Genomic DNA, 27,582 nt, shown 5'->3' on the forward strand with positions numbered 1-27,582 from the left:
GCGTCCTGAATGAAGACAGATGATCCGGGGTGGTCTGACACTCTGACTCACTGAGATCCACACACCAGACATGCCTGTCTCTTCCCCTCAAACCCTGATGTTCACCCCAGCGTGGAATGCAAAGGAATGCTCTCCAGTTCTCATGGCTAACGACCCGGGATAGGAACCTACTTGCCCAAGAGGGACGCGGGAATGTGCGCGCACGTGTTGCCGAGCCCCACATGGAACGTTAGCTTCTTTTAAAATAGGAAGATGGCTGGCATTGCTTAAGTGTGCGATGCAAATGTTGTAAATGCTCTCATAAAAGAGGATGGGATGTTAATTGGAAGCAGGTGTTATCGGAGAGAGAAACCCTTGTTATTTCTAAACTGTGAAATCTCATTATGTGTAGTATCTTATAGGGTCTGTCCTGATCCCATATTGATATCGCTCCGATATCAGCCATGTAAAATCTATGTTTGCACTCCGATACAAGCAGTCCAGACTCCGCACCAGCACTTCTCTCCATAAGCAGCACTTCTATTCAGCATGCAGAACCCACATGATCACAACAACAACGTGTGCTAGCGTGTTTAGCAAGGAATAGAAGTAATGTCAGCCATTTAAATTTGGTACGTTGCCCCCGTGGTGGCACAGAACTTTGCGGGTTTAATATAACCAATGTCATCGCACAGTTGAGGATGAATTTCCACAACGCCACGGCTTACTAAAACATCCACCGCTGTTTGACACATTTGGCAACACACAGTCAGGATATCGGGAAGACCTGGGTTTGATTCTCTGCATCTCTGTGTGGAGTTTGCATGTTCGGGTACTCCGGTTTCCTCCCACATTCCAAAAACATGCTAGGTTAAGTGGTGATTCCAAATTGTCCATAAGTATGAATGTGAGTGTGAATGGTTGTTTGTCTATGTGTGCCCTGTGATTGGCTGGTGACCAGTCCAGGGTGTACCCAAAGACAGCTGGGATAGACTCCAGAACACCCACAACCCTAGGGAGGATAAGAGGCATAGAAGGATGGATGAATGATTTGGAAAACCATAAGAACCAATGTTGTAATTTTAGGAAGCCGCAAACAGCTCAGACAGTTTTAATTATTATAAACACAAGTGCAGCTAACTGAAAACCACTGCTTAATTTACCTATGTGCTTAGCATTTTCCCCCTCCAGGACACATACCAAGATGTGTGTTTGCATATGTGTCATCCGTAAAGGTTTCTTGGAACTAATCTCTATCTAAACTACCCTGTCAATCTTTTTGTTGTGAATGGAGGGGGGGGGGGGGTGAAGAGATGACACAGATAAGATGAGTGAATACATTATCAGCCTTGGGTGCCAATTGGTTCTCAGTATGGTTGTAAGGAATGCAGGCTGGTACCTTGGCTGCCGAAGTGTAATAAATCCACACATTTGTCAGCTAAAGTGAGGTATGAGTGGACCAAATTCACTTTGAACCCTCTGAAAACCATTATTTTTTCAAGACTCAAAATATTTTAGTAGCACCTATTTAGAGCTAGGCGGCACGGCGGTCGAGTGGTTAGTGTGCAGACCTCACAGCTAGGAGACCAGGGTTCAATTCCACACTCGGCCATCTCTGTGGGGAGTTTGCATGTTCTCCCCGTGCATGCGTGGGTTTTCTCCGGTTTCCTCCCACATTCCAAGAACATGCTAGGTTAATTGGCGACTCCAAAATTGTCCATAGGTATGAATGTGAGTGTGAATGGTTGTTTGTGCCCTGTGATTGGCTGGCGACCAGTCCAGGGTGTACACCGCCTCTCGCCCGAAGACAGCTGGGATAGGCTCCAGCACCCCCGCGACCCTTGTGAGGATAAGCGGTAGTAAATGAATGAATGAATGAATGAATTTAGAGCTTAGTAAATGGCCTTATAGTTTTCTGCATGCTTTGTAATGGGAAAAAGCAGCACCATCTAGTGGACATTGAAAGCCAGTCGTCCAAATTGAAAAAATTGTAAACTTTTAAGGGTTAACTACACTCCCTATAATTCACCACTAAGTTATTTGTCGACCCCTTGTACAGATAGACATCCAAATGATGGCCAGTGTAAGCTGTGATTGGCTGGGTCACCATATGATGCCTTCATGAACTCCAGGCAGGCACCCCAGGTCAAGGATCAAATTACCAATTTGGCCTCCAGACTCTCCACACGTGGAATCTTTCCCACTCAGCAAACTTCAGAGGCCAAACCGAGCCTATCATGACCTGACAACATCATTTTACACAGCAGGGCGGACTCACCTATACCCAAACCTGATATTTTGGAAAAAAAAAACAAGATTGGAACAAATCTAGCTTGATTTCCTCACCCCCGCCCCTGTTTTTCCTTCGTTTATACGCCTTGTTGCATCCACCTCACCCGTCCCCTCCTTACTGCACGTAGCATGTGGAATGTCAGTCCCATCCACCTAAGTGTCACTGAAGAATGTTCCATCATTTAAACAGGGGAGAATGCTGGGATAATATATAACCAATTACACTGGTCACATTTCCTGTGTCCTCCTTTGAGCTCTCTGCGGGCTCAAAGTGCCAATCAGGCCTGGAATGCCAGAACATGGCTCTTATTTGCCAGGGGTCAGCGCACCAGTAACCTTGCATTCTAAAGGGCCATTGTTCCCAGGGGCAGAAAAACCGGGAGAGACGCACGCGCACACATACACACACACACATACACACAACCTGTGGCCCCTAGAGACCCCACATCAAGGGCCCGCTCTGTTTAAACAGCATCCGCCTGCACCGCCACCCGCCATGAGAGGGATTAAACAAGGTGTGTGTCTGTGTGCATGCCCGTGTGTGTGTGTGTGCGTGCTTATGTGTGCTAAATAAAAGGCCACGTTTAGGGCTTGTTTAGACAGGTATTAGACTCATTTCCTAAATCCTACATTTGCCTTTCTCACATGACACCTCTGCTTTTTGGGCTCATTTGTTCGATATTTTAAGCTTTACCATGTCAGGCAATGAGCTTCAGGCAGAATAAGGAATAATTGTTTTGTGCTCACAGGCTTACCTCATTACAGTTGCAATGCGTCAGCTTCCAGGTTAATATGTCAAAAATGTGATAATCATTTAGCGGACACTTCACACTGCTCTTATTCTGCCTGGCAAGTCAAGTTTTATTTAGATAGCACCAATGGGGACCTATTATGCTAATTTTTCAACCCTTTGTATTGTTGTGGTCTCCTATAGAGCAGCACGTAAAATGTTTTAGATCTTCCAGAATCTGCACCTATTCAGCTGTATTTCTTTGGATTTGGTGCTTCCCACGAAAATGGTCTGGACAGTCCGAAGTTTCTCAAGAAAAGACGTTACTTCAACACGTCTCTCGATGGTAAGTAGCTTTGGCATTTTAGTGTTAGGCTTTCTACAGCATCGGTAACTGAATGTGGCCACTAATTGTGGTGTGAAACGACTATTATCAACCTCCTCCCCGGTATGCGAGCACTTTTGCTCCATTATTTACACAAAATAAACACAGTTAGGACACATTAGTGTCATCTAGGGACATGGAAGAATAACAACATGACAACTACGTTATACATATAACAGATGATGAGGAGGAGATACCGGGAGAGAATACACCATTAAAGGTTCTTCAGAGCAGGAATGCAGATGGATTACAAACATGATGCTCGGATTAGCCTGCTGCTGTGTTTAATGTAATTGTGACTTAATTTTAAATTAAGTCACAATTAATTTTGAGGAATCAATTACATGTGTCCCGCAAGGGACGTGGTGACGCGCATTGTGGCCTCTGATGAGCAGTCCAGTGGGCCCTGCGCATTCAAAAGCAATGGGAGGAATTTATTTGACTCTTCTTTATTTGATTTATTGTATTTCCTTTAATTTGTGCTTCCTGTCAAAACAGTCTCGTTTAATTTACTCCACCCACTCCACTGTGATTGGTCACACACCCAAAGTACTTCCTAACTATATACGATATAAGGAAGTCCACCTCTCTGTGACATCACAAAGGGACAGTTTTACCACACCTTCTGAAACCGAGCATTTTGAGCCATCGCAAACGTCTTTCAGGGCTCGCTTCCAAATGTGCAAACCTCATTATCTGAAACTTTGGCATTGTTTAACACGAGAATACAACATTCTAACTACATTTGCAGGTCAGAAGAGGAAAAAGCATCCCCTTTAAAGAGACATGTTAAAGAGAAAGTTCAGATTTTTTGACATGAAGTTGAATGACAAATGACATCCCTCGCAGTTTTCATCCACTGTGAGGTCTGACTTTTTTTTTGTATACAAATGTATACAAATGTATGGTGATACAAATGTATTACTCTTTTGGAGACATATTGTTTTAAGAGGCCAAACTCTATACTTAGGTCGCCCTACCAACTAACTGGAACTAGTTCCCCATTACCAAAATCCTATCAGAACTGGGCACACAGGACAAAGTGATGGGTAAGTCACAGTTGATGCACTACACTGCTGATATGTCATACAACTTTATGTCAAGAAAATCGGGACTACCTGCAGTAATACCTCTAAAATACAACATGGTGATAGCATCCCTCTGCCATCTTTATAGGGTTCAAAGTAGTTTTACTTCATTTAGTTTCATACTGTGATTGATACAGTGGTTAACTTCTCTTTACATACAGCTGTTAGTGACGTTACAACGCTTGTTTAAAACATTTTGTGTATGCTTGAAAAATGTTATATGATAATATGGCTTTATATTATTTCCAATGTGAAAATTAGTTTTGAAAGTCAAACATTGTCATAGAACGGATGGTGTTCGACTTTGGAGTCCCCAGCCCAGTAAAGTAGCGGATGCAGGGTTGCCACGGCAACAGACATTCATACTCCTGAGGACACAAGCTTTGGTGTCATCAAGAAGATTGTGGAGTTTTTTAAGGTAAAGTGTTATATATTGTTGACTTAAGTGAAGATAGTTGATGTTGACTTTATTGTGTGTCTATATGCTCGGTGTCCTTGCGGGAAGAATAGCAGCAAAAGGAAGTCTGAATAACAGCTGCAGTAGACTGTTTTGGTTCGTTTCCAAGTTGAACACATTAGTGGTAGACAGACAGTTGGATGACTTGAATGAGTCCTTGTCATTGCAATGTGTCTAAGTACGAGGTGTGTCAGAAACCTTCCAGGATTGTGTTCTTTGATGTGAGAGTCTCTGCCACGGGGCCACATGATCAACCAGCACGTCTACAAAGAGATGCTATGCATTTGCTTCAACCAATGCGCAAGGAGAGGTGAAAGTTGTGGCCTTCTCACAGTTCTTGGCCGAGAAGAACATTGTCATACTGGATTCACGTCTCACTCACCTTTCCCAAGCTCATAGAAGATCCATCAAGGAGACCTGTTTTGAATCCCAAGAGAATCCTTCCAGGAGTGCATGAAGGAAAACTTGTAGTGTGGATTTGAAATATATATTTTTTGTCACACCAGTCCTGCAACTATTCTGACACATCTCATATGTATGTTGGATAAAACCCTATTTGTGGCCACAAACGTGGGAAAAATCATCGCCGTCTCTTTGCTTTGCTACCGTTTTGAGAAAAGAGGTGCTTAAGCGGTCACTTTTGAAGTTGTGGCTTTTGATGATGTCATGAAGGAAAAAAACCTTCTTTATGGACATGATACCACCAGTGACCTCCCCCAAGATAGGAGAAGAATGCCCCATGTATACAAGTGTTAAAAAGCAGGTTTTGCGACACGTCTTAAAACAAAAGCTAGAGCTCTGCCAATTGTTTGTCAGTGAGTTACAGACATGGGTAAAGCTGAATTATATTACAATACTTTGCCTTTCTCAAAGTATTTGAGAAAGTGAATTAGTAAATATAGTATAGTGAATTTCTGAAAAGTAGGATTCAAAATTAATAAATTGAATATTTTTGTAGCTAAAATGTTGTTTATTCATTCATTCATTCATTTTCTAACGCTTTTTCCTCACAAGGGTCGCAGGGGTGCTGGAGCCTTTCCCAACTGTTTTCGGGCGAGAGGCGGGGTACACCCTGGACTGGTCACCAGCCAATCACAGGGCACACATAGACAAACAACCATTCACACTCACATTCATACCTATGGACAATTTGGAGTCGCCAATGAACCTAGCATGTTTTTGGAAAGTGGGAGGAAGTCCCTGTCCACCACAACACCCCCTCCCCCTTCACACACACACACAGCAAGAAGGAAGTCCTACGGAGAGGAAGGCCTCATCAGCTGCACACAATGACTGCCTTGACCGTCTGTCAGATGACAGGGCGAAACCTGAAAGACACTCAACGCCGACCTGAGCCAGCCTGGGACCTCGGGGACAACACCTCCCCAGTTATCATGTGTGCTAGCATCTACGAGGGTGGACTTGCTGGAAAGCCTGCACTTGCACAGGAGTCCAGTCAAGTGGATCATTAGCCTTCTTCTGCAAGGCTGCGTAAAGACTTTGCAGGACGTGGGCCGCTCGAGGAAGGAAGCGGTTGTAAAAATTAACCATGGCCAAAAATTCCTGCAGCGCTTTAACTAATGCTGGTTGAGGGAAATCAGCCACTGCCTGCACTGTGACGAAATACGGTGGCCCAAAAAATCTGTCACAGGCAGCCAACAATGACATTTGACCAGGTGTTCCTCAGCTGAATGACTGGTCATCGAGATAGACGAACGCAAAAGCAAAGTCACACAACACCAAGTCCATCAATCTCTGAACAGCCTGTGCCGCCTCCTTAAGGCTAAAAGGCATCAACCAAGCAGTACATCAACATGCTGTCTGCAAATCTGCACCGATAAAAGGGACGATTATTGAGGCAATGACAAAGTCTCACTGGAAATTGCGCCCATAGAAACAGAAACATAGAAACATTAATCTTGCGGCAAAGAGCCGCCACCCTGGGCTACCTTGTCCGTGCCTGCTGAGGGAAGCAGGCTGACTTGCAAACTGCAGCCCACCAGGAAATACCTACCCGACACCAAGTTGGTAATGAAGAGCAGCTCAGTCCGAGCGCTCGCGTTTCCTGGAGCCTCGAAAGTTCATCGGGGGACACACAACACCAAGCCAATTTGCCGAACCGCGAGTGAAATAAGCACAGGTTCTTCCTGCGCTGCTTCTGAGTCAATACCAGCCACCACTGCTGAGTGCCCGGTAACTCTGACACAGGGAGTTAGCCAACACCATTCGTACAGGAGGCAGAAGCTGGCACAGGAAAACTAACCATCCAAGCGCAGCAGTGACAGCATGTCGTCTATCAAATCCATTGTCGTGGCGTTGCCCCAGACCGGCAGGGAAGGTAGTGTGTCCACCCTCTCTGCGAGCGACTGACAGTAACTCCTGACCAGAGTTTGTTAAATTTGCCCATTATTCTCTTATTTTTTCTCTCTTCTGAGATTCATGAGTTGAGAGAAGGCGAATATACAGTGAAGAAAATAAGTATTTGAACACCCTGCTATTTTGCTATTTCTCCCACTTAGAAATCATGGAGGGGTCTGAAATTTTCATCGTAGGTGCATGTCCACTGTGAGAGAGATAAACTAAAAAGAAAAATCCAGAAATCACAATGCATGATTTTTTAACAATTTATTTGTGTGATACAGCTGCTAATAAGTATTTGAACACCTGAGAAAATGAATGTTAATATTTGGTACAGTAGCCTTTGTTTGCTATTACAGAGGTCAAACGTTTCCTGTAGTTTTTCACCAGGTTTGCACACACTGCAGGAGGGATCTTGGCCCACTGCTCCACACAGATCTTCTCTAGATCAGTCAGGTTTCTGGGCTGTCGCTGAGAAACACGGAGTTTGAGCTCCCTCCAAAGATTTTCGATTGGGTTCAGGTCTGGAGACTGGCTGGGCCATGCTAGAACCTTGATATGCTTCTTACGGAGCCACTCCTTGGTTTTCCTGGCTGTGTGCTTCGGTTCGTTGTCGTGTTGGAAGACCCAGCCACGACCCATCTTCAATGCTCTGACAGAGGGAAGGAGGTTGTTCCCCAAAATCTCACAATACACGGCCCCAGTCATCCTCTCTTTAATGCAGTGCACTCGTCCTGTCCCATGTGCAGAAAAACACCCCCAAAGCATGATGCTACCACCCCCATGCTTCACAGTAGGGATGGTGTTCTTCGGATTGTACTCTTCATTCTTCTTCCTCCAAACACGCTTATTGGAATTATGACCAAAAAGTTCTATTTTGGTCTCATCTGACCATAAAACTTTCTCCCATGACTCCTCTGTATCATCCAAATGGTCATATGCAAACTTAAGACGGGCCTTGACATGTGCTGGTTTAAGCAGGGGAACCTTTCGTGCCATGCATGATTTCACATCATGACGTCTTAGTGTATTACCTACAGTAACCTTGGAAACGGTGGTCCCAGCTCTTTTCAGGTCATTGACCAAGTCCTGTCGTGTAGTTCTGGGCTGATTCCTCACCTTTCTTAGAATCATTGAGACCCCACGAGGTGATATCTTGCATGGGGCTCCACTCCGATTGAGATTGACCGTCATGTTTAGCTTCTTCCATTTTCTAATGATAGCTCCAACAGTGGACCTTTTTTCACCAAGCTGCTTGGTAATTGCTCCGTAGCCCTTTCCAGCCTTGTGGAGGTGTACAATTTTGTCTCTGGTGTCTTTGGACAGCTCTTTGGTCTTCGCCATGTTACAAGTTAAAGTCTTACTGATTGTATGGGGTGGACAGGTGTCTTTATGCAGCTAACGACCTCAAACAGGTGCATCTGATTCAGGATGATACATGGAGTGCAGGTGGACTTCTAATGGGCAGACTAACAGGTCTTTCAGGGTCAGAATTCTAGATGATACACAGGTGTTCAAATACTTATTTGCAGCTGTATCACACAAATAAATTGTTAAAAAATCATGCATTGTGATTTCTGGATTTTCCTTTTTAGTTTATCTCTCTCACAGTGGACTTGCACCTACGATGAAAATTTCAGACCCCTCCATGATTTCTAAGTGGGAGAAATAGCAAAATAGCAGGGTGTTCAAATACTTATTTTCTTCACTGTATCCTTTGTATCTGTCGGTTTGTGGTTGGCTGAGAGATGTGAACTCATTAGTTGGCATCATACTTTCAGCTGCAGTCAAGTTTAGTTCCCATTAAGTGTGACGTCTTTGATCTAACATCAGATGTGATGGGACATTCATTCATCATTCATTCATTTTCTACCACTTAACCTCACAAGGGTTCGTGGGGGTGCTGGAGCCTATCCCAGCTGTCTTCGAGCGAGAGGCGGGGTACACCCTGGACTGGCTGCCAGCCAATCACAGGGCACATATAGACAAACAACCATTCACACTCACATTCATACCTATGGACAATTTAGAGTCGCCAATTAACCTAGCATGTTTTTGGAATGTGGGAGGAAACCGGAGTACCCGGAGAAAACCAATGCATGCACGGGGAGAACATGCAAACTCCACACAGATGGCCAAAGGTGGAATCGAACTCAGGACAATGAATACAAAAATGTACCTGCTGGTTCAGATGCTTACATTAAATAGTGGTTGCTGGGATTGTTTATTGCATTGAAATGTGCCTGACACACTTTGGTACCATTCATTCATTCATTCATTTTCTACCGCTTCTTCCTCATGAGGGTCGCGGGGGTGCTGGAGCCTATCCCAGCTGTCTTCAGGCGAGAGGCGGGGTACACCCTGGACTGGTTTCCAGCCAATCACAGGGCACATATAGACAAACAACCATTCACACTCACATTCATACCTATGGACAATTTGGAGTCGCCAGTTAACCTAGCATGTTTTTGGAATGTGGGAGGAAACCGGAGTCCCCGGAGAAAACCAATGCATGCACGGGGAGAACATGCAAACTCCATACAGATGGCCGAGGGTGGTATCGAACTCAGGACAATGAATACAAAAATGTACCTGCTGGTTCAGATGCTTACATTAAATAGTTTGCTGGGATTGTTTATTGCATTAAAATGTGCCTGACACACTTTGGTGCCATGTGTGCACCAAATGTGTGCCTGTCAGCCAATTTACCACTGCGCTGGGTGCAGTCGAAGAATAGACCAGGTCAAAGCTGGCGAGCTTTCAGTCCACTTTCGGCGCACTGTTTTGGCATAAAATTTTCACTGCGCCAAGCTGAAAATGTGGACACCTCCTCTTGGTGCGCCACCACACCCATCTCGGCACAGGCAAGTCTACCAGATTACCGAATTGGCTGTGCACAGTGGTGCACCGGACAAAAATAGAGCCTATATTGTTTTCTAGTGTGGTAACCGCATGTCCATCATGTTCATGGAGGCTGATCCAGGTAAATAGGAATTAGTGCTTTATTACTTAGAATTAGTGTTCGACTTCTTACTAATTTTCTTTACTAGATTACTAGATTCCTTTCCCTGTGTGTAAAAATGCAAATGGGTCCAGAGTCACACAGAATGATAGGCAACAGAATAAACCTTACAGAACAGGTATGCAGCCGTGCTTAGAGAAACCTGACCTACCTGATGGATCGAAACTACTCTGAAGCCACGCGTTTAACCCCTCCATGTTCAGCGTGGGAAAACAATGCGGCAGTCTTAGCCGCTAATTCTCCTTGAGATAGGTGAACGGATCCATAGGTGGTGGATTGTCAAAAGGCATCGTGTTGACACGACCTTGACAGTGTGGTGATTCTAAAAAAACAAAAAAAAAGAATGGAAGCAATGAAGTGAAAGGATGGCAAAGGTTGTAAATATACTTTTTAATGATTTTTTTCCCTCTCCTCCCTAAGAGATATGTGAGGGCAAAGGGCGGCAGCCTTTTCAGAGAGACATGATTGCAGCCTTGTTGCCTTTTATTCACAAGTATGTGACTTTTCTGTTTGAGGAAAAGAAAGCTGAAACATTCCCTTTCCATCACCGCTTTTCACAAAACCGCCGCAGCGAGAGACCTTGCTTCTGTGAAAAGAAGCCTTGTGCTCTCAAGGTCCTCCCTTGAATGGCTTTAGACTGATGAAGTTTGAGCTGAACATTTTTCTTTTCATTTATAACCCAGACATTTTAGTCGACATAGTCTACAAGCAAAGAAATGCGTATGTGAATCTCCTCTCTCTGAAGCTGTGTCATGCTTTAGTGGTACGTGCTATTATTTGGTCCTTATGCTCTTTGGAGGTCACAGCTTGGGAGTCGATTCCACAGACATGTGTCCAGTGGGCTGCAGCATAATGTCACATGTCTTGTGTAAATGCTCTTTCATGTTAGCAATTAGACGCCGAACACCGCCGTTTACAGATAAACCTCGAACCTTATCGAAAAATCGAAAGTGCAATGTGTTATCATCACAAGACAGCAACAATGATTATGTCTGTGCAAAGAACATATTAAATATTGCTTTTAATATGTAGCTGTTTTTACAAAGAGATCACAAAATAGCCATGTCGGTGCAGTAACAGTAAGAGTCAGGAATTTTTTTGCCACTGTTTACACAGTGACATGGCATCCAGGAATCTGACAATTAAATGACATCAGCACGAGCATTTGATGTGATGTTTAAAATATGTGTTGGACACCTATAATTGCTCTCCATACAATTCAGAGTGTCCAGCGTGAAACGTCATAGTCCCCTGTCATGCCTATTCAGGAAACAATACAAGCAGTTGATGTTTGCTAAATACAAGGATGAAGAGTCTTGAACCAGTCATGATATCACCTCCTACTTCGGTACATGAAAAAAATAAAATAAAAAAACAACAACAAAAAAACTTAAACTATATTAGGAAAGCAGGAAGTGAACAAATATAACAGTACCAGATGGAGGGGTAGGATTTAATAAGCTTTGCTTCTTCCTACTCCTTTTGCACATGTGGAACTGTGAACTGATTATGTGATGCACTCAATTGTAATCTGATGCATGTTCAAATAACAATAAATAAACAATAATAAATAAAACCATTACCATTACCATGCCGGCATTCACCATTGACACAGGCATTGTCCAGGTTCTGTTACTACGGGGAGGGTATCATCAAACTCCCCTTTCTCCATGGTGTTTATATAAAATAGTTCCCAGGAGGACAAATGTGGCTAAATTTCACATTCAAGTGTGTTGTACAATTTGAAATTTGATTAAAATTTTTGGGAGAAGAACGGCTCATAAGTTCAGCGTTTGAAGCACCGCCATGCATGATGTCATAATTACAATAATTAATATAAAGTAAGGCTGCATGTACTCCAGTTTCCTCCCACATTCCAAAAACATGCTAGGTTAATTGGCGACTCCAAATTGTCCATTGGTATGAATGTGAGTGTGAATGGTTGTTTGTCTATATGTGCCCTGTGATTGGCTGGCGACCAGTCCAGAGTGTACCCCGCCTCTCGCCCGGAGATGGCTGGGATAGGCTCCAGCACCTTTCGCGACCCTCATGAGGATAAGCGGTAGAAAATGAATGAATGAATATAAATTAAGGCTGCACGGTCGGTGAGTGGCCACACAGCTAGGAGACCCAGGTTCGATTCCCCCCTCGGGCATCTATGTGTGGAGTTTGCATGTACTCCGGTTTCCTCCCACATTCCAAAAACATGCTAGGTTAATTGGCGACTCCAAATTGTCCATAGGTATGAATGTGAGTGTGAATGGTTGTTTGTCTATATGTGCCCTGTGATTGGCTGGGGACCAGTCCAGGGTGTACCCCGCCTCTCGCCTGAAGACAGCTGGGATAGGCTCTAGCACCTTCCGCGACTCTCGTGAGGATAAGCGGTAGAAAATGAATGAATGAATATAAAGTAAGGCTGCATGGTCGGCGAGTGGCCACACAGCTAGCAGACCCATGTTCGATTCCCCCCTCGGGCATCTATGTGTGGAGTTTGCATGTACTCTGGTTTCCTCCCACATTACAAAATTTTCCAAAATTTTCTGTGGCAACGGGTCTGAACTGGAGTTTGTGACTTGTTACAAATATCTTGGCCTTTGGTTGGACACGTCCCTTTCCTTCACCAACTATATCAAGCACTTACAGTCAAAAGTCAAAGCTCGCTTGAGCTTCCTCTATCGCAATAAGTCCTCTTTCACCCGTTCAGCAAAACATACACATGTCCAAATGTCCATCTTGCCCATTTTTGATTATGGTGACACCATCTATAGGATGGCGTCTCAGTCCACTTCGAAGAAACTGGATATTCTTCACCCCTCTGCCATCCGTTTTGCTACTAGCGCCCCTTTCACCACTCACCACTGTGAATTATATAGGTTGGTAGACTGGACATCACTCCATACCAGACGACTCCGTCACTGGCTCCAGCTCATCTACAAAACCATACTTGGCATCACACCCTTCTATCTCTTTCTCACTCTGCTTTCAATCTAAGGTCCAGCAATTACATCAAAATCTCCATCCCCAAAGTTCGTACCGTCTTTGGACGCAGCGCTTTTCGCTTTGCTGCAGCTAATGACTGAAACATCCTACAAAACTCTCTAAAACTTCCAGCCTTCACATCTCTCTCTGTCTTTATACAAAACTTGCAACTAATTACATCTGACTCATGCACTTACTGATTAGGCCTATTGCCATATCCCATTGCTTTAATGTTGTTGTTTGATGCTTTTGTATGGTATGTATTGTACATATTTACTGTATTGATATTTGTAATTTCATATAACGTTGTTCTTATTTCTTATATCAGCACTCCTCTCTCCTGTCAAAGTGCTTTTGCTCTTTGTTCAGGCTGCATTTTTTAATAAGAATTTGTTCTTAAATTGCTTGCCTGGGTAAATAAAGGTAAAATAAAAAAATAAAATAAATACATTCCAAAAACATGCTAGGTTAATTGGCGACTCCAATACCACAATACCACAATTATATAAAACTGCAGTATTAGAGGGCTGCACGATGGACAAGTTGTTGGAATGCAAACGACACAGTTCGGAGACCCGGGTTCAATTCCCCGATCAGGCATCTCCCATTTTCTGCATGGAGTCTGTGTTCTCCCCGTGTATGCGTGGGTTTTCTCCGGGTACTCCGGTTTCCTCCCACATTCCAAAAACATGCTAGGTTAATTGGCGACTCCAAATTGTCCATAGGTATGAATGTGAGTGTGAATGGTTGTTTGTCTATATGTGCCCTGTGATTGGCTGCCGACCAGTCCAGGGTGTACACCGCCTCTCGCCCGAAGACAGTTGGGATAGGCTCCAGCACGCCCACCACCCCTGTGAGGATAAGCGGTTGAAAATGAATGAATGAAAGGACAGTGATGGGAAGTAGAGGAGCATTAAGAATCTCCCCTCTAGCACAAGGACAGATAGATTTCCATCTCTTACTAAATAATATTTGAATAATATTTTGTCAAGGAAATGTAGTCAAATATCCATGCCGACTATAAAAAAAACATCAGTGCCCTAGTATTTTTTTTTTTACCAAGGCTGGCATATCAGCTATTGTTCAATAAAGATAAGATTTTAACATTTTTATCACACTCATTTCCTGTGTTCTACATCAGCACGCGTGGGTTTGCCCTCAGCGCAGTTTGTGATGTTGGCGCTGCAGATAAGGACATACATGAGAGCATGACTGTGCAGCGTTGTTTTTTTTTTATCACCTGCGTGTGCACTTTGGTACAGTTTCACTAAAGCGGAACCATCAAAGTCACTTGCCGACGTGTCGCTCCATCGATTTTGGTGGCCGCCCTGTTGGACCCGCTACACTTTGCTTCCTCCAACGTCATCGTGTACTGGAGGTGACCACTTTCCATATTTGGGATTTCCCTCACTTGTATAATAGGTCACAGACAAAAAACACAGTCATGTTCCATTCTTTCTTAGCCTTGTGATCCTATTAGGAACTACAGTCATTTTTATCAGTGTTTCCAAAACATGTATTCCACCCATGCGTTATTTTTATATGTGACCTCAATTTCAGTTAAAATGTTTAATTTAATAGTACTTTAAAGATTATAGTACTGTAAGAGTAAGATGATTGGTCACTCTGGCTCGCTTTTATTCATGGTGATGTGGAAAGGTGTTTGCCCCCTTCCTGATTTCTTATTTTTTTCAGATCCATCAATTGATTTTCAGTCCCGCTTATCCTCACTGGGGTCGCAGTTGCAGTTGACTTCGGGCAAGACTGGTCGCTAGCCAATCGCAAGGTACATATTAATGTAGCAATATGTAAACTACACACTCTCAGATATTTGTCTTCTTGCACAGTTGTGCATCGGAGCGTCCTCTTTTTCTGTCCTTGTTAGACCCAGTTTGTGCTGCTCTCTGAAGGGAGTAGTTAACAGCATAGCAAGAGATTTTACTTTTAGTTTAGATTTTTAGATGGGTTTTGATGGGTTTTCTAATATAATAATCTATTAGCCTTATAAAATGTTTAACTTGGATTAGCAGCCATACCAGGAGATTGATGCAGAGGACTGACAGTTGTTGATAGTAGGCCTCTTGTTCTTTGAAAATCATATGATTAATTTTAATTGTTTGTGAAATCAATTAAAAATGTTTGTGAAATGGAAAAAAATGACTGTGAAATGCATGAAAATGTGTTTTTCTTTGTAAAACAAAAACATTTGCAAGTGATCCCAAACTCTTATATCCAACTCTTGTATATCCAACTTATACGTCATCGAAAGACACATATTGTAAATGTAAACAAACAGCATTCATACCTATGGACAATATAGAGTCACCATGCAATTAACCTAACATGCATGTTTTCTTTGGAATGTGGGAGGAAAATGGAGAAATCCCACATATGAGGAGAACATGCAAACTCCACACAGAGTTTGAAAGTGTGGAAAAATACATACATTTTGTGTAAAATGTGTAAAATGTATTATCACATAAAGACACACACAAGTACAAGACAATTGGTACGGTTGAGTACCGGTATCGGTACCGTATCGGTTTAAATGTGAAAAGTACCCATCCTTAAGCCATGTAGTGTTTCTTCACTGCCAACTACTAAGTTGTTTTTGCAAGTTTATGTGATATTTAGTTTTTTGTATTTTCATTGAATTAATTCATTTTTACTGGATTACTGTCATGTTAATGCACCCTCAGTCCAATCCACCAGGTTTTTTTCTGTCAAGTCTTCCCTCCCAGCTGCACCGCCATTTGTTTGAACATTTGCTCCCAGATGACTGACAAAATGTGAGATTTAAAAAAAAAAAATATTGGATGAACAGAAGAAAGATGAAGAAATTCCTTGACTCCTCTGTACACAAGCAGGTGGAGCTGGAGTTTCCTACCGTAATTGTGGCATTGAAATAAGATGCTATATACAGTACATTGTTTTTATTTCCTTCTGCTGCCCTGGCAGTGGGACGCTCTGCTCATAAAACTGACATGCGGGACCACATCGCCGCCAACACACAACTCTGTTTGTTCCTCTGATGGACCATGGTGACACACCGTGGTGAATCACGACATGTGTCTCTGTTTTTGTTCCTCAAGAGCAAAAGAAAAACACCCAACAAGGACCTACTGACCTTTTTTTTTTACCCCCGGAAAACACCAGCTGTCAAGTGGGCCGGCTGCTTGCTTTTTTTTAAGGCGTCCGCCAAGTCTGTACGGCGTCGTCATCACGTAGAACCAAAGTGAATTAAAGAGTAGCCGGCGGTTTGAGAGGAGGCGAGGCGTGAAGCAGGTCACTATACCACATAAGTCATGGATCAGACCACATGTTCAGCTTTTGAAGTTGTTGGACCTTTGCTGAAGTCCTGACATCAGCAGACGTCTTACTTAGATAATATGCTAGATAATATGCTCATCTTTAGGAAGATGTTTATATTACCAGCAGGGGGAGACTACATTCATTCATTCATTCATTTTCTATCGTTTTTCCTCATGAGGGTCGTGGGGGGTGCTGGAGCCTATCCCAGCTGTCTTCGGGCGAGAGGCGGGGTACACCCTGGACTGGTCACCAGCCAATCACAGGGCACATATAGACAAACAACCATTCACACTCACATTCATACCTATGGAAAATTTGGAGTTGCCAATTAACCTAGCATGTTTTTGGAATGTGGGAGGAAACCGGAGTACCCGGAGAAAACCAACGCATGCACGGGGAGAACGTGCAAACTCCACACAGAGATGTCCGAGGGTGGGATTGAACCCTGGTCTCCTAGTTGTGAGGTCTGCACGCTAACCACACGACCGCCGTGCCGCCGGGGAGACTCCAATGACTGAATAATGACTGAATCATCAGAGTTGATACAAATTCAATGGGATGTGTCATTTTGTGGGAGCCATGGTTGACTTCAGGGTAGCCCACAGTGTCCTCGAAATTATTAGCAAATTTAGTTTTCATTGACTGACCATAAACCAATACATATAGGTCATCTTGTTAGCCATAGCTTGTTTCGGAAATAGATTAAGTAATCTGATAACAGACTCTCCAAGTACAATTGGTGAAACCACTTCAAACTGTAATCACAGCAATGAATATGTTGTTAATTGTAGCATCATTACCTTAATTAACATTCTAACCTTGGTAAAGGCACTCTAGCAGCAGAATGGTCACTCAGTGGAGTTTCATCATCATCACAACATTTCCGGAACCACGGCTAGAATCCAGAGGAATAAACATGCTAATATTAGCTCACTTTGTAGCTGTGCCTTAGCTCTGGTCGCTGCAGTGCTGCACGCACTCCACAGTCTCCAATTTGCTGTGTGCTCCGTTTTCTTGCTGCTCCTCTCAGATAGAATTTGTGGACAAATGCAAAGGTTAGCTTACTCTGTTGCTATGCCTTAGGTCTGGATGCTGCAGTATTATATGCCATAGCTTGCATGCTGAGTTTTAGCAGTCCTCAGGGCATATACTAACTCGGGCTGCACCAACCACAATTTTCTGGCCAATCACTGATCACTGATGTTTAAAAAGCCTGACCTACGCATTCTGAATTTGCTAGATTAAGCTGATTTAGCTTTAGCTTGCCAGCTGTCAGAATGGCAGCGCAAATGGCTGACCTTCAGACGAGAGCTGCAAGGAATCATCAATTAATCATACAATTAATCGCCAACTATTTTGGTAATCGATTAATAGTTTCATTTTAAAATGTATTATAATATCCTGATTTCAGCATCTCAAATGTAATTTGTAAAATTTCCTTAGTTCAGAGAAAGCAGACCTATTCATTGGTGAATTAAATAAAGTTAATTGAAAGACTAATCTATTGATTAATTAGTTATTAAAACAATGGTTATCTGCAGCTCTACTTCAGACTATTAGGATCTGCCTATCGCTGACCCATCTATCCATCCATATTCTATGCCGGTTATCCTCACTAGGGTCGCGGGAATGCTGGAGCCTATCCCAGCTGTCTTCGGGCAGGATACACCCTGTACTGGTTGCTATATCTGAGCCTCCAAAAGTCAAATCCCATAAAATAGACCTGAATTTTAGAATATATTCTACAAATACTCACAGCTGGTTCTGGCCAGGGACGCTCAAACCAGTTCTAGATCACCCTCAGATGTTTTGTTGTAACTTTACTAGTACCGGGATGGATACGCTATTCCACAGCAGAACCTTTTTTTTGGGGGGGGTTAAATGAATCACAAGGATAGGGTGCAATGTGTGTTTATAATGTGGAAGTAAAGGCTTTTCATCATCCAGGTTGATTGTAACAAACCGACGTCAGCGAACGAGGTCGGCCACTTGATGCGTAATTAGCAGGAGGGGAGCAATGATGGGTAACCTCAGGTATGTTCACCAAAAAGCAACTGTGTTTTTTTTTTTCTTTTTCTTGTGATGGCTAACCTTTTCCGTCTGTCTCTCTCCATCTTTCCCTCTCACCCTGCCTTTCTTTCTTCCTCACCATGTGTGGCTTAAATTACAAAGCTTTCACTGAGAGGTGACTCATGTCGGGAGAATGCACTCCTTTCTCTTCGTTCTTTTTTTTTTTTCCTTTTTCTTTTATTTTTTTTCAACTGTCTCAATCGCTCTCCCTCTCTTTCTTCAGACCTCAAGAGTATTCTGTGCTCCTCAGTTCCCAAGGCCATGCAGGCACTGTTCTCCTGGGCTTTAGTGTATTTCTCAGAGAGTGAGAAAAAGACAGAGAGGGATATTGAGGATGGACTCACACGTTTTTCACATTACCCACTCTTTGGAAAAAACGATAATACATGATGCTACCTTTTGGGGGTACAATCTCGCCAATCAGATGGTGTTCTCCAAAGTACTTGGCATGATTAAATGAAATTACAGTTCAGCATTGTCAACATTTTACAGAATTTAATCTATTTAACATCTGTATCAACGATACAGTATGTATGTAGTGGCTCGGGGTGGGCAGAATTTGATTAATCAATCAGTTCCACGTGATTAATTTGGCATCAGTTGGCCTGTTTTCAATACTTGGCTAAGGACAGAAGCAGTTTGCTGCAGAAGGAACCAAAACTAGCAGTTGACAGGCGTCTTTCTGTGATATACAGCATGTATTGCTAATGCTAAATAAACACAACTGGAATTCTGAAGAAGCAATTAGCACAATTGTGCAATAATCGACCGCAATCAGGGGGAAAGTGAAATAATTTAGGATCACACATCCTTTTTTTTCTGTGTGTTCTAAAGGTATATAAACAGCTAAAAAAGAGGCAGCTCAATAATGTATGTGATGGGACACACCTATTCTGCCTACAACACCTGCTATTAAAACACCTCCAACAAGGTTTTATATACATACTGTGTATATTTTGCTGTACTTTGGTCACTTTGCCTAATAGTGAACCGGTGTGGCGTAGCAAGGTGTCACTATGCCAGTAATGTTGTTTGTTTTTGGATTTAGCAATGTTAATAAAATAATAACAATGTTGCTCTAAGGCTGCATGGCGGATGAGTGGTTAGCGTGCAGGCCACACAGCTAGGAGACCCGAGTTCGTGTGGAGTTTGCCCGGGTGTTTTCTCCGGGTACTCCGGTTTCCTCCCACATTCCGAAAACATGCTGGGTTAATTAGCGACTCCAAATTGTCCATAGGTATGAATGTGAGTGTGAATGGTTGTTTGTCTATATGTGCCCTGTGATTGGCTGGCGACCAGTCCAGGGTGTACCCCGCCTCTCGCCCGAAGACAGCTGGGATAGGCGACCCTCGTGGGGATAAAAATGAATGAATAATAACAATGTTGCTGTATTGTGGTTAATATGCAGGTCACATTAATATAAATATATATATATAAATATATAATTATTATATAAATAAAGGCAGTTTTTTTCACAAGGCTTTACAGGCAGAATAGTTTAATCCCATTATGTGCCTCTTTTTATCTGTTTTTATATCTTTAGAAAGCACAGAAAAGAGAAATGTGTGTTCATGTCTCACATAAAGGTTGTGGATAATGGAAAATTTACGAACAAAATTCCTTCAAATGTCTTGATTTTTTTTTCTTGGAATAAAGATTTAATTGAGCAAAAACAATTAATCAAACCAAATCTGAAATTAACGTGAACAATTTTGAAATAGGTTTCTCTATTAAGGAAATGTGTCACAATGCACGCCCCTACCCTTGATACTGTTAGTTTGGGAATATACTGTTATCTTTATATTTAAGCAATTGTAGTGTAAATTATGTACATTAATGCTACACACTGAAACAACATGCACATCCACTTTTACACCCTCCAAAGGACCAAAAAGAAGTGAGCAGGTTTGATATAAGTGCAGGGACAGGGAGAAAATGGACTGGGAAGGACAGAAAAAAAAAGGGAGTACAATTAGTCATCGATTTCAAAGACAGCGTGTGATAAAACATTCCCCTCCCTTAGGTAAACCTGCTGAATGCAAACATGAATTAGGCGCCCACGCTCCGGTGAGTGAATAAGGCAAAAAGAATGCACGGCAGCCCACTCACGGAGCACCACCGAGCCACTCTCACCCGCTTTCGCTCATTTTCTCCCTCCGCCAACACATCTTCATAATGCTTTCACCTCCGCCACTCAAAGAGAATTATATATATATTTCAAAGTAAAAGTGAATTGTTTTAAAAGAGAGAAGCGGCTGTCAGTAGAATTCATCAGCAAGTTGGCCGCACAATGGCGAGGGCGTGACAACCTGCTGAAAAGCACTGTCGCTTTTGAATCGGGTTTAATACAAATAATAATTCCAGTGTTGGGTGGAGGAGGGCAGCATAAAGAAAAGGCCTGTTGTAAATACAAAATAAAAGATGCGATGACAGCAGAGGCCACTAATGCTGCACGGGGATGCAAATAAAAGATGTGTCGCAGCATTGGCAGGAATGAAAAGAATGGCATGAATGAGGCCGAGCCGACTGGGATCGTGTAAAAACATTGGAAGAATGCTCTGTAGGAACTTGTCGGTAGACACGACAGGAGTGCCTGCATGATTGATGTGTGGAAGAGCGTGTGTTGCACTGTGATACCCTGCTAGCGTGCGCCAATAGCGGCGCGCCATTTCAAGCGATTGCAAAAGTGGCCCCCGAGCAAAGAAGTATTGCGGGTCATTAAAGTCGCCTTTGCTTGGCAGTCAGCAGCTGTTGTTGGAAGGGATTCAAAAGAAACACATTTTCCCACAAAACCACATAAGCATTTTGTTGTGTCAGAAACTCATAACAGGAGTTATTCAATGGCGGACATTACAGATGAGCTGTGACATTTAGCTCAATTGTAGCACCCTGGACTAGTCGCCAGCCAATCACAGGGCACATATAGACAAACAACCATTCACACTCACATTCATACCTATGGACAATTTGGAGTCGCCAATTAACCTAGCATGTTTTTGGAATGTGGGAGGAAACCGGAGTACCCGGAGAAAACCCATGCATGCACGGGGAGAACATGCAAACTCCACACAGAGATGGCCGAGGGTGGAATTGAACCCTGGTTTCCTAGCTGTGAGGTCTGCGCGTTAACCACTAGACCGCCGTGCCAAGATGACATTATATATATTATATATATTATATATTGAGTAATGACCTCCTGTGATTTCCAATGGGTTGACAGGGTTGTTGTGAGCTTCCTTATAGCTCAAGATTGTCAATATGCCATGTTATGTTGTGTACATGAGCGGCTTATATAAGTACAAATATCTCTCTAAATTTTGACCGAAAATGACAGTATATACAAAATGAATAACATTTTTCTCTGTATCTGCAAAGTTTAGAAGGATGAGGATGATTTTGGTATCAAAGTAAAGGGCAGACTTTGATAGTTACTGTAAATGTGAATACAGTATTTGCATGTCTATGCAACTGAATACTGAGTACATGAAGCTGTTTATTCAATGTTGGAGGAATGATACTGGAAGGGCTAAGTGTTTACTTTCAAAACGGCTTGTCATATTAGTATTTTGTTTCATGAAATATGGTTTTCTCCGCGTACTCCGGTTTCCTCCCACATTCCAAAAACATGCTAGGTTAATTGGCGACTCCAACTTGTCCATAAGTATGAATGTGAGTGTGAATGGTTGTTTGTCTATATGTGCCCTGTGATTAGCTGGCGATCAGTCCAGGGTGTACCCCACTTCTTGGCTTAGAGACAGAGACAGACAATGAATGAATGAACACTATATGCTGGTCTCAGATAACTTCCTTGTGTTGGATATTTGCTCATTTCAAGTGCTCATCATTTGAATTGTCTGTTTTTCTGAAATTGGCTTGGTTGAGCTTTTAGCTGATGTTCTTCCTGTCCTATGAGTACCACATCAACACACTGCCCTGTGCTGGAGTCTGTTGGTTTTAAAAGATTACCGAATCATCAAATAGAATTGAATAACTTCACCATACACACAATGATCTGTCTCTGTTTGGATCTGTTTATATCTTTAGAACACACAGAAAATAGAAAGCCATGTGTGGTAATGTCTCACACAAGAATTGTGGATGACGGGCAAAAAAAAAAAAAAAGCTTTCTAGGTAATGTCAGCGTCGTCAGATATTCACTTATATAAATGTTTGTTCCTTTCAGCTTGCTTAGTAAGTCTTATTATTATTAAGATTGTTTATTCATTTTGTTATTTTACTGCTAGCGCTTCGCCACTTACATTCACATACACGCTGATTAGCGATACGGGGAAACCACAGTGAGTCAAGAACAAACCGCAAAAACACCAGTCATGGGGAAGCCCTGTGACATCACACGTGACCTTAAACATGCTTATGAGCTCACACACACGCACCCTCCGTGCAAGGCAGTGTAGTACAGCGATACATGCAAATACATCATACTGCAAAAAATCCCTGCATCTTTCAAGATTAATTCATTTCTCATCAACTTTCTCGCAAAGGATATTTCCCCCTACCATCTTTGGAAGGTCAAAATATTTCCCTGAACGCACTTCCCCTTTTCTCAAAGCCGTTTGTCCCCTTCTGACTCCTCTGCATCCTCCAGTCATAACAGGCCTGAGTCAGGTTTTTAACACGGCTGTAAGGGCTTTTGATGTGTTTTTGGATGCATGCACGCATACAAAGCCAACAGGTACCACTATGTTGCTGCTGTTTTATTAGAATTGAATGTCAAAACGATTACAAGCCAGCATGACTCAACTCACTGCTGGGTGCTTGCTCTCAGAGGCTACACACACACACACCTGTGCACGTGCACACACACACACACACACACACACACGCAGCAGGACTCTGTTACATGGTAAAAAAAAAATGGTGTGTACGCTGTGGCCCAAACCGCCTACCCATCATCTTCCCTAACAACTGACTCAGAGACATCATCAGAACCTCTTCTTCTCTTGCCATCTTCCCACAAAAAAAAAGCTTTAGAAATAAGCCGCTTTTTCAAAAGGTATCTTTTAAGTATGTGATGTACCCGCGTAGATCCAATACAGCGATCTGTCTTTGCAAAGACTATAGACTACGTGTAATGTCCATGCAGATTAGGGGCCAGCGGTATATGTTTCAGGTTAGGTCAACAAAACACTGGACTTCGATCCATAGTAGATCAAGTGAAGTCATAAAGTCTATGTTTGCTTGTTTAGTTCTGCAGGTTATTCAACATGGAGTCAAACCGCAGAGATGACAGCAAGTCTTGACTAATGAATGGCTCCATATTATAGAGCTTTCAGCAGTTTCAAAATGTCTCTGTGGCACCGCAATAGTGTATTGGTTGTCCAACCTTTATGATCAAATAAGCCATTTGGACACTCGTCCACTGAAGAAAAATAGTCAGGAAAATATCACCTTAAAACAATATAGAAACTTAAAAAAACTTGACTCTTACCTGGGGGCCACTGGAGCTAGGGTCTGGGCGAGGAGCTAGGGTCTGGGCGAGGCTGGGCCGCATCAGGTTTTCCAAAAAAAAAAAAAACGCATTTATTAAAAACAGAAAAATGAATAAACTTTGCTTTGGTTACGATTTTCTATAAGAAAAGCTCTGATAAAACATTCCACTTAATTTTGCCAACTGCAGTATGCACCTTACAATCTTAAACAATCTTAAACTTGTTTCATAATGTACATCAAACTCAATTTACCTGGGGGCCACTGGAGCTAGGGTCTGGGCGAGGCTGTGTCGCATCAGGTTTTCCAAAAAAAAAAAAAACGCGTTTATTAAAAACAGAAAAATGAATAAACTTTGCTTTGGTTACGATTTTCTATAAGAAAAGCTTTGATAAAACATTCCACTTAATTTTGCCAACTACTGTTGTACCTCCTTTATAACAGTTAATTGATTCCAGACCCGACCATGATAAATTAATATCCACTTCTTAATATAAGTGGAATATTTTCATACATAGAGCATAGAAAACCTGTAGAGCACCGTAGACTTTAAAATAATATGACCTATAGTCACCTTTACACTCCAGATTATTCTTTCTTTACACTACATTGCAACTCCTATGCTAGCGAGCACGCTAACAAGCTAGCGAGCCTCAAATGTATTTTGTCTAAGCTTAAAACGCCAAAAAACTTACATCTTCCACACTGGATGGGATAACTTTTTCCACTCTATCATGTTGAACACAATATGGGATCGACTTTCATAGAGCAGGCACTAGCGTGGGGTACCTGTCTGCGCCGCACATGTCCAATTTTTGTGAACACCGCGCCGGACTGCGTCGTACCAACACCTCCATCCCTCTCACTGGCGCAAGTGGCAAAGAGGGAGGACAGAAAGCGTGAGAGAGTTCAATCTTAATCAATCTCATGAACGCCTCTCCTTGCCTTTAAATGTGCAGGGCGATGAATCGTTCAACGCTAGCGATAACCACCTGAATATGACCATCTCCTAGCGAAAAGCCCCATAATACCGCTTGTCAGCACCATCAGACAGGAAGTAAATATGTGAAACAAACTTCCAAAATAATAACCATTGAAAAGATCATTAAGGGCTGCACGGCGGTTGAGTGGTTAGCGTGCAGACCTCACAGCTAGGAGACCAGGGTTCAATTCCACCCTCGGCCATCTGTGTGTGGAGTTTGCATGTTCTCCCCGTGCATGCGTGGGTTTTCTCCGGGTACTCCGGTTTCCTCCCACATTCCAAAAACATGCTAGGTTAATTGGTGACTCCAAATTGTCCATAGGTATGAATGTGAGTGTGAATGGTTGTTTGTCTATATGTGCCCTGTGATTGGCTGGCGACCGGTCCGGGGTGTACCCCGCCTGTCGCACGAAGACAGCTGGGATAGGCTCCAGCACCCCCTGCGACCCTCGTGAAGATAAGCGGTAGAAAATGAATGAATGAATGAAAAGATCATTCATTGAGTCATCCATTGGTTCAATCCTACAGCGTACCAGCATCCGCATCCTCCATTATTCCAGAATGCACCTATCAGCCGCTGCTTTTGGAGCTTATTATTATGGAATGTGCGGGGGTTGAGGGCAATGTGACAAGAGCTGAACCCGGGAAACATTTGGCTGAAAGTGAGAGTGAAAAAACTGTCACTGCAGACATCCGGGTAATTGACCATCAACAGTAGTCGGTCGGTTAATGCATTGCTCCTGCCAACGCCATTGCGTCAACGCAGGCCACCCACGCCGTCGCGTGGAGCGCTCTGATCCGACCTTGAGCACCGCAATTCAACACGAGGTGGCTTTTAGAGACACGTGTTTTCTCTCAGAGGCTTTTCTCTCTCTGTTGAAAACACACACACTTGCGAGTACTTGAATTCAGGTAGATCTGACAGTCAAATACATTAAGCATCAAAGGTGTCTGTCTGTCTGTCTGTCTAGCTGTGACATGCAGTTATTCAGTTGGACACAGACAGTGGTAACCTGCATTAACTGGCCACCACATTAGGTACACTTGCACAGTAGCATCAAGCATTCTGCATGTATGGCTGACATCAGCGATGCTAAAATATTACACTCCTCAATGCGTTGCAGTATGCAACTTACAAACTTAAACTTGTTTCATAACGTACATCAGGGGTCTCAAACTCAATTTACCTGGGGGCCACTGGAGCTCTGGTCTGGGCGAGGCTGGGCCGCATCAGTTTTCCCCCCGCCCCAAAAAAAACACATTTATTAAAAACAGAAAAATGAATAAACTTTGCTTTGGTTCCGATTTTCTATAAGAAAAGCTCTGATAAAACATTCCACTGTTCTCAAATATCTTCATTTTTATTTTTCTACACAAAATAAGAAATAAAATAAATAAACAACTCAAGAATAAAGAAAATCAATCAATCAGTAATAAATAAATATAATAATAATAATAATAAAACGGCAAATAATAAAAACTTAAGAAACCACATATAGTTGGTGGGTAGACTAATTATTTTTTTCAGATTAAAATGAACAAAGCATTATTAGAGCCCTGTAGACATGACAAAACATGACTATAGTCACATTTATACTTTTTTTATTTACAACATATTGCGCAACTGCAGGGTCTTGAGACACATGCTAACTCGCAAACTAGAGAGCTAGCGACCTAAACGGTAGCCTCCAAGTTATTTCCTTTAAACTTAAAAAGCCAAAAACTTACCACTTCCACACGGATATTGAGGATAAGTATTAACAGTTATTTAACCTTTAACATGAACATTAATCAAACGATCGCTGATTGGTTGATCGCGAACAAGAACGGGTAGAACGCGGACTGTGGATTACGGGCCGCGGTCTAAATAAACCATTCTGATTGGTCCATTTCAAGATTTGCAAGGATTGGTTTGCAAATTACCACCGGAATTACGCAGTCCGTGTTTTACCAACACCCAACAAGAACCGCTTTTTAAAAAAAAACTCTTGGCAGTATGGCATGCCAAAGTACACTTGCCCGACGGGAATATCACTGATTCGATTTACTTGCCCGAATTTTGTTTTAACTTGCCCCGGGCCATCGGTACATCGTTATTGTCGAGCCATGAATATATATAGCAACTTCTCAATTCAATTTCAGTCAATTTCAGACTTAATGTACAGATTTAAGCCTCTTCCATTTCTGGTTAAACCACGTCCATGTTTGTTTTTTGCCCCCCCCCCATCCCGAGTATGAATAATTTATATTGGTGAACAGATATACCTTAGATAGAGATACAGATACATGTGCACTCGCTCATCCCGATAAATGAGTCCCTTGATCACAACTGATATGATGTATTACTCCTCTAATTGCAAACAGTGAAGTCCACTAATGAATGAATCTGTTGACAAGTCATCCAGCATTTCAACATACTCAGCTTTACAGCTCAGACATGTGAAAATGAGACCTTAGCACCTATTCGCTTTAATGTGTCT

The 27,582-nt window shown here is 42.6% G+C and overlaps 1 long non-coding RNA gene across 2 annotated transcripts in view; it reads right to left on the reverse strand.

Annotated features, from left to right (window-relative positions):
• LOC144901528 (uncharacterized) overlaps window positions 1-27,582 on the reverse strand; it is a 61,542-nt gene that overhangs the window by 17,461 nt on the left and 16,499 nt on the right. For both annotated transcript variants that reach the window (XR_013629570.1, XR_013629569.1), the window contains 2 exons: window positions 24,122-24,173; window positions 10,463-10,633 (listed from right to left, as the gene is read on the reverse strand). This is a non-coding gene — a long non-coding RNA (uncharacterized LOC144901528). The remainder of the gene's footprint in view (window positions 1-10,462; window positions 10,634-24,121; window positions 24,174-27,582) is intronic.

This window comes from Doryrhamphus excisus, linkage group LG12 (genome assembly GCF_037039965.1).
Source record: "Doryrhamphus excisus strain RoL-2023G ecotype Guam linkage group LG12, RoL_Dexc_Guam_v1.1, whole genome shotgun sequence".
Taxonomy (NCBI): Eukaryota; Metazoa; Chordata; class Actinopteri; order Syngnathiformes; family Syngnathidae; genus Doryrhamphus; species Doryrhamphus excisus.